Source organism: Panicum virgatum, chromosome 6K, assembly GCF_016808335.1.
Source record: "Panicum virgatum strain AP13 chromosome 6K, P.virgatum_v5, whole genome shotgun sequence".
NCBI classification, from domain to species: Eukaryota; Viridiplantae; Streptophyta; class Magnoliopsida; order Poales; family Poaceae; genus Panicum; species Panicum virgatum.
In genome coordinates this window covers 3,621,234-3,627,233 of record NC_053141.1, presented here as the reverse complement: position 1 = coordinate 3,627,233, position 6,000 = coordinate 3,621,234, and positions in this window count along the sequence as shown.

Sequence of the window (6,000 nt, the reverse complement as noted above, 5' to 3'; positions counted from 1 at the left end):
GGGAATAGCTGATGTGTTTGCGGAGGACGACCTGTGTAGCGAGAATGACCTCTCATGCCATATTTCAATATAATATTTTGGTGATTGATGACACACACAACACTTGGACTAATGTGATTGTTAAGATGACTATTCTCAGACTTTTAGGTTCAAGTGATGACAAAGAGAAGAGAGACGTAGCAAGCTCTTCGGTCCAAGGGACAAGAATTGAGTCATTTTGCTATCATCGGTTAAACCGACGTAGGGCAAAATGAACTCACCGGTGCAATCACAGAGAAGGTCTGCGGGCTAGGGTTCTACACCGGATGAACCGACGCTACAGAAGTTATATACGTCGGTGCATTGGCAGATGAAGACCGAGGAAAATACCTACACCGGTTGAACCGACGATGCATCGGTCAATTGCATCGGTTCAGTTGTCCAGAGATGTGGTTTTTGGAGGAACATGAAGAAGTTACACTCACCGGTTAAACCGACAGCTAATATTACATACACCGGTTGATTACATCGGTTAAACCGGCGATACATCGGTTAATTGCTAACGGCTATTTTTTCAATTAGCAGTTTACATACACCGGTTGAATCGATGATGACTTTTGGGGTACGTCAGATTAACCGGCGTTACGCAGTTTTGTGGCAGCTTTTCTCCAACGGCTATATTTGCTTATGCTGCCTATATATACCCCCAAGGCCGGGTCATTTGAGATAGCTGGAGTTCAAGGAAGTATACAAGAGCTAAAGATCATCTCCAACCACCATAGAGCTTCATTGTACATCATATAGGATTAATCACACTTGTGAGAGTGCTTAGTGCTTGTAATAGGGATTAGTTCTTGCGAGAGCTCTCTTGAGAGAAGTCTTGCTGCGGCAAGCAACTTGTGATCCGTCGTGTGACCCTCCGTCTTGGTGTGGAGTGGCAACGACACTTTGTGCGGGGGAAGAGGAGGCCCCCTCCTTGGTGGAGAAGCTCCGTAGTGGATTACGGCCGGTGACCGAGAGAGACGGTGGCGGTGCACGAGACTCGGTGTCTTAGGGGCACTTGCCTTTGCTTGCCGGCATCGCCTTGGTGGCGTAGTGCAAGACGGTGATCGGAAGAGCCTCGGTGTCCCGTGGACGTAGGCGTTTGTGCCGAACCACGTTACATGACCGTGTCTACTCGGGAGTTTGCATCCCTCTTGCACTTACCTCTTTACTTACCGCATTACGTTTCCGCATTTACTCTTTCTTGCTTACCTTTACTTTCCTAGTTAGTTTGATTAGGATTGTCTATAGGTTGCAAGTCTTTTGGGGTAAGTAAAGGGTAGCATAGATAAACCTTAGTCATAACTAGCATGTGTAGGACGTGTTAGGTTTATCTTATGCAATTAGATTGAGCCCTAGGTTAAAAAGTGATTAGCGACCCTATTCACCCCCTCCCCCTCTAGGGTCGGACACCCCGGTGATCCTTTCAACCTGCCTACGAATAGGAGTCAGCTCGGTGATGAGTTTATCTTCAGTTTGAATCTAGTAGCTATCAGGTGATCAGTTTATCTTCAGTTTGAATCTAGTACTTGGCTTTAGGAATGTTGAGTACTCTATCCTGCTTGTGATGAGTGAATTGTCAACCGTGCGGTGTGATCGTGCGCTTGGTCTTTGGATTGCAGGTACACGGGCGTCGAGTGTCGACGGAGAGTTGCCGTGGAGGAGCTCAGGCCGGGCGGCAGCTGTGGCGTCCACTCCTGGATCGAGGGCGCAAGCGGCGACGGAAGGCGGGTTTCTTGGTTTGCGCCGCAAAACAAAGGATGCGGACGGCAGTTGAAGACGCCAAGTCGTGGAGGCACAGGCGTCGGTCTCGGGACTGACGGAGGCGACGGGCGTCGACGGCGTCTAGGGCCTCGCTTCGGGCGAGGATGTGACGGGCGTTGACGGCGTCTAGGGCCTCGCTTCGGGCGAGGACGTGACGGGCGTCGACGGCGTCTAGGGCCTCGCTTCGGGCGAGGACGTGACGGGCGTCGGGCGGCGTCTAGGGCTGTCAGAAGGCCGAGGCGGGAACGGCGTCTAGGGCCACGGCGTGGAGGCGGGAATCTTCCCGTGCGTGAAGTTTTGGCGGTTTTCTCAAAACCAGCCACCTACCCGGGTTTCGCGGACCCTCCAAAACCGCGGGCCGGAACTTCATCGACGTGGCGGCATCACAGCAAAGACTTTGAGTCGAAGAAAGAAACTCCGCCGTCGATTGAGTCTGTACAGCGGGCTGCTACAGACCCGACCGGTCTGACCGGTCCCATGGACCGGTCTGGCCGCAGCAGCTGGGTATAAATACCCCCACCAGCCCGTGGCTGGTGGCGTCTCTTGAGTCTTTTTATATTCTCTTCGTTTTTCCTTTTCCCTGCCCCTGCTCCAGGTTAGGGCCAAGGACTCCAACGCAAAAAAGGGTTAGGGTTTAGCTAATCTCTCAATTTTAGTGGGTAGGATGATGGGCGGATGGCTCTAGCTTTGTATAGGTGAATTCCTCTGAATTTTATGAATGAAATCTTGTTGAGATCATCTATATGTGCTAAGTATTCATCCTCCCCTTCCTCTCATGCATTTTGGGTTCGAATTCTCCTCTTTTGTGTGTTTTGTGTTTGGAGGAGACAACCTTTTGAATTCGTGATTTGTTGAACTCTTTGTAACGATTCAATGCATCTAGCCTAGTGCCAAACCCACTGGAATCGTGAGTTCTCACGAATTGGAGTTTTTGTGTTCTTGAGAAAACCCCAATTCACTTTGATCTTCTCCCGAATTATCAAGATTCTTTAATCTTTTGGGAGAGATCTCCTGGGGATATGTTCGCAGGTTAGTTGCGGACCTGTCCTCCAAGTTTCACTGGATTTCGACTTTGTTTGCTCGAGATTTACCATTTGAAGCTTTGGTTGCGGGCTGTTTGGGAGCGACCGGTCTGACCGGTCTGGGTAACCGGTCTGACCGGTCTGTGCTAGCGGTCAGACCGGTCTGACTCAGCAGTGCTGCTGTTTGGGGAGTTTTTCCCGTTTTGCTTCCACGGGATTTTCTATGTTGTGCTGCTGTGAGATAGCTAGTCCATAGCTATTCTCTCATCCCTTAGGTCGAGGGTTTGCGGAGATTTTGAGATATAGGCCGACGAATCAATTTCGAAAGAAATTTTGATCGGCTCCCATTCACCCCCCTTTGGTCGCCGGTTTCGGTCCCTCAATTGGTATCAGAGCTTGGTTGAGGTTTTCAGTACCTTAACCGGTTCGAAATTCACTTGGCGACCATGGCGAGTCTTGGGAAGATCCCGTTGTTTTCCGGCAAGGACTATGCCAACTGGAAGGTTCGCATGAGAGCCTTCTTGCAGAGCATTGCAGACGAGGTCTGGGAGATTACCAAGAACCAGGCTTACGAGGTGCTTGCCGTTCAGACCACACCTCTTTAGGTGTCCAAGCACGAGACCAACGCCAAGGCTGTCAATGCCTTGTTCGCTGGCGTTTCTCGTGCAGAGTTCTCACGTGTCCAGGGTTTTCAGGAAGCCCACAAAGTTTGGACGTGCCTTGAGAACTACCACAAGGGCACACCTCAGGTGAAGGCCAGACTATTCGAGACTTACTGGCGTGAATACGAGAACTTCACACAGGGGCCGGGTGAGAGCATTGGCGACATGTTCAGTCGGTTTCAATCGATTGTGAACAAGGTCAAACGAACAGATCTGCTGATGCCCTTGAGTACACAGAGTATGAGAAGGCCCTCAAGTTGCTCTACGCACTTGACCGCTTTGTGTGAGATCTCAAGGAGAACACGGTCATTGAGTCTGCTGGCTATGAGACTCTGACCGTGAACGAGCTTTTCAGCAAGCTCAAGGCCACAGAGGTGGATAACCAGACACGAGCAAAGCTCAATGGTGCCCCTCCTTCCAAGAGTATCGCTCTTGTGACTGGTCCAGGTGGATCGAGCTCTAACGCTAACTCTACTCTTGGCTTTTCTCTTGCCTCTTTGCCTTCTGTTACAGATGAGCAGCTGGAGACGCTGGGCGACGACGACTTGTGCCTCCTCATCAGCAAGTTCCAGCGCGTCTACCACAACAGACAGAGGAAGAAGAACTCCGGGTGCTACAACTCCGGCGATTTGAACCACTTCATCGCCGATTGCCCCAAGAAGTCCGGCGGTGGCCAGAACAAACACTTCGACTACTACCGCCACCGCGACCGCGACGAGGGAGGCTCCAACAAGGAGCGTCGGCTCCACAAGCACCGCAGTCGTGACAGGGGAGGACGCTTCGACAAGGAGTCGCTCAAGAAGTGCTTCCAGTACAAGGCCAAGAAGCGGGAGAAGGCATTCCTGGCGCAGCTCAGCGACCTTGACAAGAGCTCCGACACCGACCGCTCTTCTTCACCGACCTCCGACGACGACGACAAGAAGAAGAAGAAGAAGCGGGACAAGGAAGCCACCAGCTTCATCGGCCTTTGCTTGGCGGCCGGTCGGCGCAAGGGCTTCTGCACCATGGCGGGTGAGGCCAATGGTGCTCGTGCGTCTCCAGGTGGACATGCTACACTGACGCATGACAGCTCTTCTCCTGGATCCGAGAGTGATTCAGAGGTAAACTCCACGATTGACCTGCTTGATATGGAGGTTAGGGAGTTGTACGCTGCTCTCGACAACCAGAAAAGGCTGCTTAAGGAAGCAGCTAGAGAGCGTACAAAGCTTAGGGCTGAGCTGGCTTTTGCTAGGGATAAATCTAGTGAGGATGAGTGCGCTGGCTGCATATCTCACATGAATGATCTTGTTGCTCTTCGTGCCAAGCATGATGAGAACATTGCGAACTTAGATGTTGCTAAGACCTCGCTTGCTGACGTGTCTCATGAGCTCGCTAAGGCCAAGCATGAACTAGAACTGGTTAAGGACGCTCCTATTGTTAACGATGTGCTTGAATGTGATGAGTGTCCTATTTTTAAGTCTGATCTAGCTTCGTTGCAGTCCAAGTTTGCTACTGTTGTGTGCGAGCTAGAGGAGATGAAGTCTAGGCCAGTTTTGCTTGGTGCTTGTAAGCTTTGTCCCACGCTTAGGTCGGAGCTAGATGAGAAGAACGCTTTGATCAAGTCTTTTGGGAAGACTAAGGTCGTAGAGTCTAGCCCACCTATTGACTGCTCTGTTTGCCCTGATTTGATTGCTGATCTGGATAGTCTTGCGGTAGAGAAAGCCAACTTGGAGAATGAGAATACCTATCTTAGGGCGATTCTGAGTTGGGTTTCTAGCAGCGAGCCGCAGTTGGGCATGATGATTAAGCAGTTCAAGCGTGGTGATGGGTTTGGGGTCGGTTACACATACACGAAGTCAGACTTTGACAGGTTGTATGGTAAGATTGGCAAGGCTGCTGGAAACACTGCTAGCGCGAGCACGCAGCCTTCGCTTGTTGACCCCGCGGATGGTGTGATTAAAGAACCACCGAAAGCACCTCCGCAGAAACAGGTTTGGGTTCAAAAGCCCAATGAGCTGAGAAATCCCCTCGACACGCTCCCTGTTGCCACAGCCCAGGTTGCCCAGAAGAAGGAGGCTGCTCCTTCCCGTCCGCAGGCTAGGCCTCCACCTCCCAAGCGTGACGTGAGGTACCACTGCGAGTTCTGTGACAAGGAAGGTCACCTGGAGGAGTTTTGCTTCAGGAGGAAGCGGGCTGTGAGGCGAGAGCAGGAGAGACGGAACGCGGACATGTACTCTGCTCGGGTGCATGGTCCTTCTCGGCGTGGTGGTAGGCAAGATGCTAGGGCGCGCCGTGTAGGTGGAGGTCAGGGAGACGGTGGTGGTTACCGTGCTCCAGTGGGTGGTCGCTTTGCCGGCCGTGCTCCTGGTCGTTTTCAGTACGGATATGGACCACGGGACCGAGGCTTTGGAGGAGGTTTCGAGGCACCACGCTTTCCTCGCAGTGGTGTTCGTCAGTCACGCGGTAAATGGGACGGGGGATATGCTTTGCCTGGTTTTGCTAACCCTTCTGTAGAGCAAATGGCTCGACACTGGTTTGCTTCTCACTTTGAT